General features: G+C 35.8%; 1 protein-coding gene across 18 annotated transcripts in view; it reads left to right on the forward strand.

Moving 5' to 3' along the window:
• Positions 1 to 17,108, forward strand: part of LOC118529283 (uncharacterized) — a 511,719-nt gene that overhangs the window by 486,187 nt on the left and 8,424 nt on the right. The window lies entirely within an intron of this gene.

A 17,108-nucleotide genomic window follows, 5' to 3' on the forward strand; every position in this document is an offset into this window, starting at 1 on the left:
AGAGGGAGAGAGAGTGCCTGAGATATAACTTGGATTTTTCCCCCTTCCTCCCTGCCAGTCTCTGCCAATGCCTTTTGTTGCAAGAACCCAGCCTGAAGATGGAGGGCACAGGGCACAGAAGACTATATACACAGAGGAGTCTGGGAAATGTAGTTCTATGCCGTTCACATAGGAGAATAGCAAGTGTGGGGATTTGGGGATATCAGAACAAAGGCTCAGTTCATCAACATGCCATCTATTTTGCTCTGTTAATTGTCTACCTATTTAAGTGTTAGAACTACACCTTTTTGTGGCAGTTTTATTAAATATTTTTTCCATCTCAGAAGACTAATTCCTCATTATTTTTCTTCAAGTTGAATTTGCCTGATTTTTCCCAAGCTGTTTTTCCAAATGAAATTCACGATCAGCTTGCTTACTTCTAAAAATATCCTCTTGTAATATTATTGTATTCATATTAAATGTATAGATTAATTTAGGGATAACTGATATTTATAGGATGTTAAAAATTCATATAGAGAAATGGGGTATATCTTTCTATTTATTCAAGACTTGTTTGGGTTTCTTGTTTGGGTTTAAACTTTTCTTTGTATGGATTCCACATATTTATTTCTAGGAATCTTCCCCTTTGTGGTTGTTTTATTACTATTGTTTTGGGATATTTTCTTCCATAATATGTTTTTATCTGGGTGTTGATGACTGTAGGAATACTATGTTGTGTATAATCATTCTGTGACTAATCCCCTTACAGAATTGTTCCAGTTGATTCTCTTGAACTTTTCACATGTCTACTATTATCAACTGCAAACAACAGTTTTATTTTCTAAATTTTATAATTCTTATTTCCCTTTTTGTCAAATTTTGTTTGCTAGTTCCTCCAGAACAATGTTCAAACATTTTGGTGATAGTGGCCATCATTGCCTGGCTCTTTATTTGAATAGGAATGATTTCTCCATATCAAACACATTATTTCTAATGGGTGCTTTTTTTCCCCATTTCTCTCCACTGGAGCAATTCAGAGATCATCTGAGCTCAAATTCTCAATTATTTTTTTTCCAGAATTATGTTGCAAAATAATCCATATGCAAAGCCTTTTGTAGGGTAGGTCCCTGACAAAGTTCTCTTTTTTTTTCCATGTTAATTAAATAATTTAGAGTTTCTTACATCTTCTGGGAATGATTTTCAATTTTTTTCCTGGAAATCATTATCTTCACGTATGTTTTAAGTTTCATATGCATAGATTTGAGCAATGTGATCTTAAATAATTCTTCTAATTTTCTATGTCTGACATTATTTACCTGTTGTCATTTCTTATTTTGTGTACTCATTTTCCTCCTTGCTTCTGTGAGTAAATTAACAGTATTTTGTCTTTTATTTCTAATCAATAGATACATTTTTAGACTTATTTCTTAGTTTCACTGTTTTTTTCTAATTTATTAATATCTGCTTCAGCCTTACTTATATCCTTTTTCTGTTGAATTTGCTCTCGGAGTGGTCTAAATTTTGAAAATCTGCTGTTTGAGATCTGCAAATGCCAGAGTACAGTCTCTGGATGATCTTATACCCCTGTGCATGCCTCACTGTACCTGGCATCCTTTTCTCAAATTTTCTGTTATAGGACTCTCTGTGTCTGCTGGATTTGACAAAGATGAAATTTGCCTCTATTTTATTCTACTTATTATTTTATCTCCTAATTTTGCCAAAATGTCTTGTCTATCTGTTTCTTACTATTCTAATTCTTTTGGTATGATTTACCTTAGGAGAAGGGAGCAGTGAAATTTTTCACTGGCACCTTAACCCTGGAAGTCTTCCTCTGATATGTAAATGTTAATATTTTTGTCTTTGGAGCCTCTTAGTTCTAAGTAGTTTTCTTTCACTATTTCAGAACCATCCCTAACCAACATTTCTGTTAATTAAAAATTTCAAAATTCATTTTTTTTTAAAATAAAGCTTTACTTTCTTCATGAATTTTTGGAGATGTTTTGAATTTGTAAATAAATAATTTAAAAATGTATAGTGGATCTTACTGTTTCATAAAATGCTAAGGTTCTGGTCTCAGGGGGAAAACTTAGATGATTAAAATATCATTGATAGCTATTTTATCTTTCTGAAATTTAGGATTTCATCTTGATGAATTTTTTTCTTAGGATCAAACCAGACACTATTTAGTTGAGTGATATTTCCTATAAATATCAAGATAATTTAAATTTTATAATACTATTATTTCTTGCCTATGTAATAGTTTTGTGATTGAGCTCAGAAAATGTCCAATTCAGTATTGGCTTTGAGATCTTATCAAAGTTATTTAAATATTCTGGGCTTCAGTTTCTTCACACCTTGATGAAAATTTATATATCAAAATGCTTGTTCCTCGTTGAATCCTGATAATGAGTTTTGGAAATTTTGTTTAATACCATTTATCTAATATTACTGTGTGCCAGAGACTCCAGTAAATGCAACAAATCATTTAATCCTTACCCCTTTATAAGTAGATATTTATTTTTGACAGCCAGTAGTCATTTATACCTTGAATATCTGGCAGCTCCTCTGGCTCAGTATACTACAAACTGAATCCCATTCCCTGCCTTTTGGAATCTGCTTTCTTCCCTCTTGTGCTCTCTTTTCCTTCCAATGGCATTACCACATCTCCAGTCATCCAGGCTCAAAATCTAAGAGTTAATATAAATGTCCTCTCTTTCACTACATACGAAGTGTATCATATTTATGCTTTTTTTCTTAATTGTTATCACTATCATCATTAATCTTCAGCCTCTCCACTTCCTGAAATAATGGTGACAGCCTCAAAATGTTCTTTCCATCCTTTTGGAAGCTCAGTTCTCATCATGGTATTCTTCCAGTGTCTCCACACTTCCTGTAGCATTAAGTCAAAATGCCATAGGAAGGATCTATGGTCCATTGTGACTGGTTCTAGTCTAATTTTCCAACTTAATTTTCTATCATTCTTCTGGTAAGCATGAGCCACTTTAAAAAAATACTTAATAGTTCTCAAAACCTCAGGGAGGAGCAGTCTTATGTAAAGATAGAGATTAAGAAAATTATTATGGAGTTTACAGAAGACAGACTTTATCCCCAGACTGGGCATGGTGCAATTTTTAACCTTAGCATTTAATTAAATGCTATTAAATTAAATTAAATAATTTAATTAAATTTAATTTAAATAAAAGCCAACATTTCAGCCCCAAAGCCTTCCTAGAAACCAATTTACCCTAGAACCAAGGCCATTATAAAATACCTTACAGAAAATGCACCATCTTTATTTTTATACATTAACTTTTCAATAAGAACTTTGTGTTGCCTTGAACAAAACCACTGCGTACATGTGTAAAATTCTGTTCATTTACCCTAAAGCAGATATAATATAGTTGGAGAAGATCCAGGCAAGGCCAACTAATCAAAAAGATCAGATATTTTTCATATGAAGACAGAACAATAAGGCTGGAATTCTTCAATGAGGTAAGGGGAAGTTGGTGAAGTGTTTAGACTGCAGTCTTTAGCCTTCTGAGGGGTTAGAGAGTATGAACATGGGACTGATTATTGGCTATTGGAATGATGTAAATAAAAGTGTCTTTTTGAATCAAGAAATAGGTAATTTTGTGGCAAATGCACATAGTTATTAAATAATGGTGCTCATTAATCCATGGTAAAAGCAGAAACAATAAATAAATTCTAGAGGGATTTTGATCCATTCATTGATGATAATGACAGAATTGATGTATTAGGGTAATCTAGCTTGAGGGATTTATCAATTTATGAGGGTAAATAACAGAGAACAAACATGTCATCCCACAGAGCATTACATGAAGTCATTTCTTTATTCACGTAAGAAATATTTTTCAACACCTACTATATAGCAGAGTCTGGGCTAGGCACTGGAAATGAATAAGACAGCCAAGGTCTTTGTTTGGTATATAACGGAGACAACAATAATACAGTAATACAGTGTGATTAGTAAAGAGAAATAAAGGAGAAATAAAGGGTAAGTAAGTAGAAAGAAGTAAAGGGTAGTAAGGAAGCGCATAAGAGGGTCCCCTTGTCTACACCTGTATCCTCAGAGATTTCCTTTGAAGCTACATTTGTATGGACTGCAGAAACTTTTACCTAAAATTATGTGTTTTTATGGGAAGTGTAAGAAACTGAAGGAAATGCTGACTGTGGCCAAGTGACTCTAAGATAGCCTTCGATGATCCCTGCCTCTTGGTTTATGATCTTGTGTAATCCCTTCCCCTTGAGTGTGGGCAGGACCTGTGGCTTGCTTCTAGCCAATAGACTATCTCAAAGATGATGGGATGCCACTTTTGCGAATCTGTTACATAAGATTCTGGCCTTCACCTTTCACCGGACTCTATCCTTTGTTGGTTCTGATGCAACAAGCCACCATATTGCATGCTGCTTTATGGAGTGGATCACATGCAAGGTATGGAGAGCAGCCACTGGCTGGCAGCTAGCAAGGATCTAGGGCTCTCTATCCAACAACTCAAAAGAAATCCTGCCAACAGCTGCATGAGCTTGGAAACAGATCTTCCCCCCATTGAACTTTCAGATGAAACATTTTTATTTCAATATTATAAAAGACTCTGAAGCCTAGAAGTCAGCTAAATCATACCTGATTTTGACTCATAGACCCTATGAGATAACAAATGTGTGTTGCTAATATAATGAGCATGACAAAAGTCCTTCCACAAAAAGCACCACGGTCAATCTTGTGCTGCTATAGGTTGGAAAACATTTGTAATATTTTAGATGAGAGATAACTGTAACCAAATAATGGTGGAGCTATCAAGAGAAGTAGATGTATTTGAGAGAAATTTAAGAAGTAGACTTGGGAAGATATATGATGAGGAAGTTGAGGGAAGGGAGATGTTTCAGGTAAAACTCAAGTTTGGCTTCAGACACTGGGCAAAACAATAGTGCCACTCACTGACAGAGAAACAAGGCAAGGTCAGTAACTGGATTTTGAATCAATGTATTCTCTCCTCCAGTGTAGTGGTCTCTTTTTTTTAATACATCATGTTATATATCAGGAATCCAATACAGTATGGCATTTCTTATATAAATCATATACAAAATATTTATAAAATACAAATCGTATTTGTGAGAACCAGTGAAAGGACTGTTACTGAGTTGGCAAATTCTGAGAACTTGAAAGTGAAACACAAGATAATTGAAAGTGTCCAGAAACTGTTGAGGGCACAGTGGCCTTATCTGTAGACCACGGGTAGGTATCTTTGCATGCTTTCAGTCTTTACAGCAAAATATGGGAATGCACATAATGATTAGGGTAAGTACATATCAGAAATACAGGTCATAACTTAATCTTTTTGTTATTATTCTACAAAAATGTGCATTTAAAAAAATCATCTACCTGATCTTCAAGGAGCTATGTGTTAACACCTAAGATCACATAAAGGGAGAGATGGCCAAGAAAATCTCAGTTGTTTACATCATAGTAAATGAATACGGAGTAGTGTCATCCTCTGTTAAAAGATGAAACCCCAGGAATATGGTCTGTACAGCAACCCTCAGAGCTCATTCTGCCAATGTGTGAACAGTATAGGCACTGACAGAGACCCATGTTGGTGTAGGTCTAAGCATTAGCCACTATCTTCATGTAGTTCAATGTGTTATTAGAAGTGTTTCTTTTTTCTTTTTCTTTCTTTCTTTCTTGTTCTTTTTTTTTTTTTCTTTTTTACTATTTCCTTATTGTTTTTTTGCTTGATTGTGTTGGCAGGGTGTATGGACAGAGGCAACTAAAACATCAATGCTGTACAACTGGCACAACATAAGAATAGGCTCAGAGGTTTTGTATTTTATAATTGCACCGCTGAAACCACTTTTAGGTTCTGCATTCATGATAGCAGTAGAGTTTTACCTTCAGGTAAAAAAGAAATCCTTTGGATATTCTTTTTCAAAACCTCTTCATAATAACCTTGAAATATTACATTCTGAGTGACAAATCTGTTCATTCAGTAGGTCAACTTCTTTTGTGTAGCACATTCAGTTGATAATGAAGCATAATTATTATGATTGGAGTAAAAATTTGGAGATACTAAAATACAAATTATGCTTTTATAAAGTAGAATTATCCAATTTTTATACTTTTTTTTTTCAAATTCGAACATTCTCAGGGCTGTCAGATATATTTATTTTTACAACTTGACACAGCTTCTAGCTAAGGTTGACTTTCACTGGAAACTTCAGAGAGAATAAATAGTCTTAGGCAAATAACAATCTATCACATAGGGTATATTAAAAATGATTTCAAAAGGATGATTATATTCTTTCAAGGGACATCATGTCAATATGTCTTCAAAGCAAAAACACGTCTGAAAATTCCATAGTCATTTTGCTATGTAGTCAACACTTGAACTCTGTAGAACTTTTCAATTTATTCTTGTAGGGAATGGCTTTTGCTATAGCTTTCTGCCTCTGTTACAAACAAATTGGACTGGAAAATAGTGTATTCCAGCCATAACTTCTTCTCCTCTAAATCCCAGGCTTATTTCTTCAAGGACAGTATCTTAGAGAATAGAATAGTCTTGTAGAAGTGTTACATGCAAGGCAGTATTTATCTAGCTTAGAAGGAGTGGTTCCATTCAGCTAGGTATTACTGAAGGTTAAATTTCAGGTCATCCATTTTAACTAAACAAAACAGAAACCAGAGTCTGTTTGTCTGTCTATCTATCTATCTATCATCTATCTATCTATCAATCATCTATCTATCATCTATCTATCTATCTATCTATCTATCTATCTATCTATCTATCTACCTATCATCACCTACTCTTTACCTTCTGGTGATTTGTCAGGAATGCCCTTCCCACCCTTGTTGGCCTGGCTCACTTCTGCTCACCCTTGAACTTTCGGGAGTCTTTAGTATTCCCTAAGTCCACAGACTCTGCTAAGTACTTTACTCTGTATGTCAGTAGCATCATGGGCATGTATTTGCCATGGTGCTTGTCTTATTGTAGGAGTTAGTAGCTGTTTGTGACTTATCTCTCCAATTAGGCACATTCCCTTGAGGATAAGGCCACATGTCACCTGAGTAGCTTCTACTAAGAACTAAGCATAGTTCTTGGCACCCAGTCAGTAACTGTTTGCTGATCAGATGAATTGAATAACATTATTTGTATATAACTAAATAGGTTGTAAGAAAAAAAAAAGTAAAATGCAGTGAGCAAAGCGAATCACATGCTAGATATACCAATCTCTGAGAGTTATTCAAGAATCTCTCTCCCTGAGAGCTGCTCCTAGTACTTCCCATCAGCCACTCCTTTTTATTGATTAATTGAACCTCTTTGTTGATAAAGCAAATGCTTTTTGAGAAGGGTAGCATTTTTGGATACTCTGGTGAATACATGTGAATTTGTTTCTCAGATTTATTGTGCCAAAGGCAAAAACAAAACAAAACAAAACAAAAAACAAAACTTCATAGGAGAGCCAAATTTTGAGGAAGGACATGATCTGGCACAGAGAGAAGTCTTGGGCTGGTCTCAGCAGTAAGCCAGAGCCAGGGGCAGAGTGAGGGAGGGGCTTTATGATGCACATTTATTCAATCTTGTCAGCACATGAAGCTCCCATAAACCAGTGGACTGAATTTATTGCTCCAGCCAGAGACTCTGGCATCTGCCTCTCAGGAACAAAGCAAATCCCTAGAGCAGCACCTCTCTGAAATAACGTGGATATTCACTTGCTTCAGCACACAACCCTAATAGTATGGGTTACAGTGAACGGCTCCACCTCCAGGTACAGTTGGTAAGAAACATGAAAGCTTGTGATATAGAGACAAATGATGTTTGGACATTTACTCTATTCTTTCTCAGTGTTCCTTCTGCATACAAGCCTGTCTTACCACTATTCAGTGTTTTTTCACTCTCCACCAAAATCATCAGTGGCCACAATAGGTCGTGAACTAAAACATCCACTATTAGAGAAGAAAAGTGTAAGAGACAGAAATTTGACACTGCTGTTGTACACACTCTGAGGGATCTGCCTTCCAGTGCAATTCCAATCTGGTACAAAAATGCCATGGTCCTCTGCTTTTCCCTATATTATACAGGCAGAGTCCATGCTCCTCTCTAAAGCATCCCTCCATGTGTTCACAGATTCACTTTGCATGGCTTCCTGATATTAGTGGGTGCTCAGTTAATGTAGAATGAACAAATTCATAAATGATGACACATTTCATTTTTTTAAAAAGATTTTATTTATCTGAGAGAGAGAGAGCACGAGTGGTGGCTGGGGGAGAGGCAGAGAGAGAGGGAGAAGCAGACTCCCTGCTAAGCCTGAAGCAGGGCTCCTTCTCAGGATCCTGAGATTATGACCTGAGCCGAAATCAGAGGCTTAGCCAACTGAACCACCCAGGCGCCCTCATTTCATTTTTTGAGAGACTCAGTCTTAAGGTTTTCACTATAAAAATAATTTTTTTTTTTTTAATTGAGAGAGAGAGTGAGAAAGAGAGCACAAGAGGGGGTAGGGTCAGAGGGAGGAGCAGACTCGCTGCTGAGCAGGGAGCCCGATGCGGGACTCGATCCCGCGATTCCGGGATCATGACCTGAGCTGAAGGCAGCTGTTTAACCAACTGAGCCACCCAGGCACCCAAAAATAAAATTTCTTAACTAAGAATCATCCTATTGCTGTTAAAAAAGTTAATATTCGTTGCTTAATTGCATTCACCTCTGCCCCACAGAGCCCAATTCATTCTTGGTTCTAGAATTTCTATGTTTTCTGGATTGTGTGTTCTCCCAGGTATTTCAGGTAGAATATGAAAGGGGCTTCTAGATCAACAAAATTATCTACTCTGCATCTATTATAAGGCAGAAGAAACAGTTCTTTGAGGACTTTTAAGAAGGATCTCTTTTGCACCAGAAGCACTCATTGAGATATCCTCCTTTCCAGGTGCTTTGTTCCCCTCTGGACCAGGCTTTGATAGAGAACGTAATACAAATTAATTGTTCATGAAGCTGGCCATCATGTTTAAAGGAAACTACCTACTGTGGTTTCTATTTAACTTGAGTCTGTAGAGGAGGTCTTCACTAATTCTTGGTTAAATTGAATTCAATGCACTAATGAATTTCATTCATTACCTAACAGGGCAGAAATGCCAGAGATGAGACCAGAAAGAGTTGGGGAAGGACTTGGGGGAAGGTCCTCTTAATGTGATGAAAAGCTCCATCTTTAGTAAATATTTTAAAATGGAATATGGGACTAAAATAGAAATATGAAGGTAATCTTAGTACACAGTCACTATTTCCATAAACTTCTTTTTAAACCATTTGGTATTGCTTTTTAAAGACGTGTGCTGACTCTTAATTGAATCTTTCCCCCTCTTAGGACAGAAATTATGCTTTACTTCCATTCGACGTATGCCTCCACCTGGCTGTAGAGTTCTAAAAGTCCTCTTTCAACCCATTACTACATGTGTGTAGGCATGTGTGCTCTTGCACATGCACACACACGAAAGCTTCGATTTTCCACATATGGCGCTTCCTTCCTGACTTCTGCCAGATTTAAAAGAGAGTTCTTTTAACTTGGAAAATGGGGATGGGTTTCCGTTTTTAAGATATTATAGAAAAATAAGAAATAATACTTTGTTTCCCCCAGACCCTGTTCTCAACCCTGTTTTTACATTAAAACTATCTGAAAAAAAATTTTTTTTTTTTTTTTAAAGATTTTATTTATTTATTTGACAGAGAGAGACACAGCGAGAGAGGGAACACAAGCAGGGGGAGTGGGAGAGGGAGAAGCAGGCTTCCCGCTGAGCAGGGAGCCCGATGCGGGGCTCGATCCCAGGACCCTGGGATCATGACCTGAGCTGAAGGCAGACGCTTAACGACTGAGCCACCCAGGCGCCCCTGAAAAAAATTTTTTTTTAAAATACCAACTCATGAGCTTCATCTCAATCCAATTGAATCATAATCTTACAAAGTGTAGCCAGGTACTAGTACTTCTTAAATATCACAATTCCTGTTTAATAAATTCCTCTTATTAATGGACTATGTACTTCACTACTGGTAAGAGTGATTTCTGTACCTCTATTACTCACAACTTGCTGGAACAATTTTCCATCATATTGCTTCATCTGTAAATTTTAAAAATTTGCACATTTTCTCAAAGATAAAAGAATATCTTGAGGCATTTATTCTAACCATTATCTTTATTATAATTTTCTTGGAAAAGCGTGGTGGCCAACAAATGTTCCTTGAAATGATATTCAAAATCCTTTTGTGGTTATATTAAACTTGAAATGAGATAGAAGTCTCAAATGCTGTAAGTTATTTATACAAAAAAAAAAAAAGAAAAATGTTACATACTTTCTGTCTTATTTAAGGCTCATCCACTCTATATACCTACTTGCATTGCCAAGGTCAAATTTGAGAATAGATAACCTCTTAGGGTACCTACTAATTTCCATGCATCCATGCATTCTTTTGTTATTTTTTTGAATAAATAATCACACTCTTTAAAACTGTATTTAGATTCTAGGAAGATAAGAATGATAAATCATAAAGCAATGAAGTACCCAGAAGAAAAACTAGGCTTAAAAATTTTATATTGTCTTTTTTTTTTTTTAAAGCATGTGATGTGATGAGTACTGGGTGTTATATGCAACTGATGAGTTATTGAACTCTACATCTGAAACTAATGATGTACTTTTATGTTGGCTAATTGAATTTAAATAAAAAAAATAAAGTTAATGATAAGCTACCAAGGGAGAGAATATGAAGGTGTGGAAGTCCCGTGAAGTTTAGAGTAAGATAAATGAGTTTGAATCTCCTGTTTTTCACTTACACCCACAGCCAGTGCATTGGCAAGTCTGAATCAGACCACACCTCACCAGCTTCATGACTACAGCCCTCAGTTGAGGTAGCAACATCAACCACCTGGATTCTTGCAACAGCTCCAGGCCCTCTCCCACCACAGAGTGGAAGTCCTTTCATATTTGGTCCTTCAAGAACTTTCTCTATGCAGTAGTCAAAGTAATCCTTTTTGTTGTTGTTGTTTTCAGCTTTATTGAGGTATAATTGACAAATAGGAATTGTGTATATTTAAGGAGTACAACTTGATATATTTTATACATTGTGAAATGATCACCACAATCAAGCTAAGTAACATATCATCATCTCACATAGTTGCTTGCTTTTTCTTTCTTTCTCTTTCCTTCTTTCTTTTCTTTTCCCCTCCCCCATCTGTCCCTCTCTCTTTTCCTCTCTCTTTCTCTTTTTCTTTCCTTTCCTTGTCTTTTTTTCTTTCTTTATTGTGGTGAGAACACTTAAGATCTACCCACTCAGCAAATTTCAAATATATAAATTACTGCTGTTAACTATAGTCACCATGCTGAACATTAGATCTCCAGAATTTATTCATCTTGCATAATGGAAAATTTATACCCTTTGATGCTTCTCTTCATTTCCCCCTCCCTGTCCCTAGCAACCACCATTCTACACTTTGCTTCTGTGATTTTGACTATGTTAGATTCCACATGTAAATGAGATCATACAGTATTCGTCTTTCTGTGTCTGACTTATTTCATGTAGCAGAATGTCCTACAGATTCATCCATGTGGCCGTGAATTAAAGGAGTTTCTTCTTTTTTTTAAGGCTGAAATCCTTTTAAAGCATAAGTCTGACTGCTTAAAACCTTCCACTTGCTTCTTGTTGTAATTAGAATAAATTCCACACTCTTTATTCTGGCTCTAAATTTCTGATCTCATGTTTCACTCTCTTCCCCTTGCTATGTACACTTCAATCATACAACTGTCTCTGGAATAGGCTAAGCTAATTCTTATGGTCTTACACAGATAATTCTAGAGCAAGGTAGAGATAAGATCAGGGGCTGATCTCATGCCCTCATCAGACAATGGCATATTTAATATTTTGCAAATCTCTTACTCTTCTGTGAAACTTTTTTTTTTCTTTCATGAGATCGTGGGAAAGTCATTGAAAGTGTCTAGAAATGATTGAGCTATACAAACTAAGAGAGTGGAGCTATTCATTCAGGGATTGAAAGACTATTAAATAATTGATAATCAAAGATAAGGTGATTGAATTCTTCATCACAACCAAGATTGCAACCACTATCAAGCAAATACAATATGCCAGACACTGTATTGAATATTGTAGATGATAAAAAAGTGGATGAGGATAAAACAGCCTTTGCTCTTAATTGCTTAAAATCTGGAAGAGAAGTTAAGGCAAGCACAAGGACAATGCTACTCCTAAGCAGAACCTGTGTCAGAGGAGTCAGACTTTAAGGGGCAGGGGTTTTACAAATGAGGGTGTGATAGGTCTGACTCCCACTGTAAGCAACAGTGGTTTAACAGTTTGCATATCTGTTCCCCAGTCTGTTAGAATTGCTTCTCCTTAATTGAATTGAAATATAAGATTAATTAGGTTTGGGGATCAAGAAACTGAGGAAAACTTAATAAAGGGGTTGGCATTTGAGCTGGACCTGGAAAATGGGGGAGATAATAGAATATGTTTTTATTATCTCTTTCTTAATTTGGTCATGGTTTTCACCAAGAAAATACAATGAGCTTTGTGATTTTGCAGAAGTAGCTTGCTGAATGTTACTGGTCTAGTTTTCCAATATTTTTTTTAAGGAAAATAGGACTCCAGTCTCTGGAATGAAAAGTAAACCAACCTGAGCCTTCCTTCCTTAGCTTGTAAAATGTCCAGTTTGTATGACTGTTGTAAAGCTTAGAGGGAATAATGTGAAATATCTGACATATAGGTGCTTAATTAATGCTAGCTGCCACTTTTACTTTTTAATAACTGGAGAAAATTTCTATTACAGAAAGTAAGCAGAATTGTGGAATGGTTAAAAGTGTGTACTCTGTATTGATCAGATGGCCTTTGAATTCTGGCTCTGTCACCTCATTTGCTTTATGATCTTGAGTTAAGTAACTTAACCTTGCTTTGCTTCACTCTTTCATCTGTGAATTGGGGGTTATAATGTATCCTATCTCAGAGGGCTGTTGTGGGGATATTACATCAGATAATTCATACAAAATGTCTGCTGTGCTCAATAAATATGTAATATTTTATAATAATGATTACTATTTATATCTTTAATATAGGGTTGTTAATCTGATGATCTATATGACCTGTCGACACATGCCAGGTGAATTACTTTTTTATGGACAGATTATTCTCAAATAAAAAAGCTTCAGCTAATCAAATATATAAGCCCTGAGTGTTATTTTGAAGCATCTGCCATTTGGTATTCTCATTTTATTTGACCATGTTACCAGTGGTTTTTGTTTGTCTGTTGGTTGGTTGGGTTATTTTTTTGGTTTTTTTTTACTTATTTTTTTTTATTAACTATTTATCACTGATTTTTTTTTTTTAAATGAAGAGAGAGGGTAAATTCAGGAAGCGATGGAAGGTATATCCCCTGATTTCATAACAGCTAAGAAAGATGAATACAAAGGAAAAAGTAATCTTGTTAGAAAAGAATGCCTTCAGGGATCCTGGAGAATTAAGGTTAGAATTTTTCTGTTTTGAGCCAAGCAGAAATAGAGAAGTGAAGATTGGAAAGTGGAGAGATTTTTGCCCATGAGAGGAATTTCTTGCTTCACTGTTTCCTCTTAAACCTCATTATATAAGTTAACTGATTGCTTTTCCCCAAACTCAAATTTAGGTCCTAAGTATAGAAGAGCAATTCTGGTGAAACACTTATATGTAAATCTTTTGGAGTAAAACATTTTATTTCTATATGCTTATAATTATTTTCTGGCTTACTTAGAATAGTTTGTAATTTGAAAATTCTGGAACTGAAATTCGTATTCCTGAGGTAATCATGAAAAAATATTTGGTCCACCTCAATAAGAAATGAGGTTCATTGGTTCAGTTTTCCCTCAGCCAGCCTGATGAACAGAAAGACTGTCACCAGCAGAATTCTGGAAGAGGAAGCTATTACAACTACTCTACCTAACTTCTTAGTGCAGGTTTCATATCTAAATGCAACATGGCAAAGATCTACCTGTTTCTTCAAGGGAGGGAAGAGCTATACTCCTCACTTCAAAGACTCAGATAGGCTTTTTGCTTACCTTACATGCCCTAAGTTACCTGCCTGTTGTTTTCATGTATTCTGCACTCCAGCCAAATTGAATAACTATCTTGTTGCCTCCATTATTTCCCAGGAGTTTTGAATTTGTATGCACAGTCACCCCCACCTGCAGGTATCACCCCATGTTCACACACCCGAACCTAACTCATCATCTAATCTTGGTTGACATGCAACTTGTCCTTTGAAGCCTTTCCTATTTTCAACAAGAAATGATCCTATACTTCACACAAGTCTCCTAGCTCTTCCTCAGGACTTCTAATATGGCATTTTATTCACCACATTTATTGCGTACCTACAATATGCCAAACAGTGTTAAGGATATATCAGTGGCTAAAGCAGTCAGAAATCCTTGTGAACTTAATAAACAAGTTAAAAATATGTGTTAGTGATTTATGCTAAAAAGAAGAATGTAGAAGAACAGGAAAATAGGAACTGGAAAGACAGCAATTTTATGTGGTCAGAAGAGTCCTGACTGCAAAGGAGACATGAGAGTAAAAGACCTGAAGCATGACAGGTAGACATGTAGAAAGAGCACTCAGCAGAGGGAAGAACAAGCGTGAAGACTCTGGGTGGGAGCGGACCTCATGCGGGATGTCGTTGGGCTAGGATTGGAGTGACCAAGAGGGAAAGGAGTCATAGAGGTGAACAGTGGGGGTCCTAGAGGAGCATGAGGAAGAACAGGCAGATTATAGAGGTCCTTACAAGGAATGACTTTTTCTCAGGGTTAAATGATCAAACCATAGTAGGGGTCTTGACCACCACAGAGGAATGATAGAACTTGTATTTTAACAGGAGGAGCAATGCAGCAGTGAGAACGTGTGGATTCTGGAAATATTCTGAAGATGGAACCTATTGAATTTATTGAAAGCTTGACCATCAGGAGAAAAAGAGGAGCAAGTGAAACTCAAAGGCCTGTGACCTGAGTAATTGGAAATAAGGAGCTTCCATTAGCTGAAATGGAGAAAGCTATAAAAGGAAGAGGAAGAGGTGTCAGACATTCTGGTTTGAACATGTACAGTTTAAGATTACTGCCCTGTCTGTGGTCAGTTGGATATATAAGTTTTAAGTTTCAGGGAGCAATTGGGAGCAATTAATATCAGTGATACCAATTTGGGAGTTATAAGCATTTATTTTGCTTCCTTTTTTTAGTTCTATTTTTATTCTTTCGAGAACTTTCCATACTGTTTTCCACAGTGGTTGCACTGATTTATGTTCCTATCATTAGTGCACAAGGGTTTTCCTTTCTCCACATTCTCACTGACCGTTGTTATTTCTAGTGTTTTTGAGAATAGCCATTCTAACAGGTGTGAGGTGACATTTCATTGTGGTTTTGATTTGCATTTCCCTGATGTTTAGTGATGTCTAAAACCTTTTCATATACCTGTTGGCCGTTTGTATGTCTATTCAGGAAAAATGTCTATTCAGGTTTCTTGTTCATTTTTAAAATTGGTTATTTGGTTTTTTGCTATTGAGTTGTATGAGTTCCTTGTGTATTATTTATATTAACCCTATTGACTATGTTCATTGCAAATATTTTCTCCCATTCCATAGGTCGTCTTTTCATTTTGTTGATGGTTTGTTTTGCTGTGCAGAATCTTCTTAGTGTGATGTAGTCTCACTTATTATTTTTGCTTTGGTTACATTTGCTTTTGGTGTCAAATCCGAAAATTAACTGCCAAGGCCAATGTCAAGGAGCTTACTGCCTATCTTTTCTTCTAGGAGTTTTACAGTTTCACGTCTTAAGTCCATTTTGAGTTGATTTTTGTGTATGGTGTAAGCTAGGGGTCCCATTTCATTCTTTTGTATGTTAGGGTCCTGTTTTTCCTACACCATTTATTGAAGAGACTGTTCTTTTTCATTGTATATTATTGGCTCCTATGCCGGCAATTAATTGACTATATATGCATGAGTAAATCTAAGCTCTCTTTTCTGTTCCATTGATCTATGTGATTTCAGTATTTATGCCAATACCATACAGTGTGATTACTATGGCTTTGTAATATAGTTTGAAATCAGAAGGTGTGGTGCCTCCAGCATTGTTCTTTCTCGAGGTTTCATTGGCTATTCAGGGTCTGTTTGGTTTCATACAAATTTTAGGGTTGATTTTTCTATTTCTGTGAAAAATGCCAATTTTGGTAGGGATTGTATTGAATCTGTAGATTGTTTTGAGTTCTATGGACATTTTAATAATACTAATTTTTCCAATCTGTAAACATGGAATTACTTTCCATTTATTTGTTTCTTCTTCAGTTTATTTTATCACTGCCTTATGATTTTTGGTGTAGACTGCTTACCTATTTAATTTGATTCCTAAGTGTTTTTTGATGCAATTATAAATGGAATTGTTTTCTTAATTCCTCTTTCTGATGGTTCTGTCGAGTTCTGTTAGTGAATAGAAATAAACTGATTTTTGTGTGTTGATTTTATATCTTGCAACTTTTCTGAATTCGTTTATTAGTTCTAACAATTTTTTGAGTTTTATATATAGATCATGGCATCTGTAAACAGAGACAATCTTACTTCCTCCTTTCCAATTTGGATGCCTTTTCCGTCTTTTTTTGCCTAATTTTTCAGGCAAGGACTTCTTTACTATGCTGAATGAAAATGGAGAATGGGCATCTGTTTTTTACTCATCTTAGAGGAAATACTTTCAGCTTTTTTACTATTGAGTATGATTTTAGCTATGGGCTTGTCATATATGGCCTTTATTATGTTGAGGTATTGAGAGTTTTTATCACGAGTGGATGTTGAATTTTGTCAGATGCTTTTTCTGCATCTATTGAGATGATCATATGATTTTTATCCTTCATTTTTTTTATGTGGTGTATCACAATTATGGGTTTGCATATGTTAAACTATCCTTGAATTCCTAGAATAAATCCCACTTGATAATGGTGTATGATGCTTTAATACAGTGTTGAATTTGGTTTGCTAATATTTTTTCCATCTATGTTTGCCTGTAATTTTCTTTTCTTCTAGTGTCCTTGTCTGGTTTTGGTATCAGGGTATTGCTGGCCTCCTAA

The sequence above is a fragment of the Halichoerus grypus genome, chromosome 9 (genome assembly GCF_964656455.1).
Source record: "Halichoerus grypus chromosome 9, mHalGry1.hap1.1, whole genome shotgun sequence".
NCBI lineage: Eukaryota > Metazoa > Chordata > Mammalia > Carnivora > Phocidae > Halichoerus > Halichoerus grypus.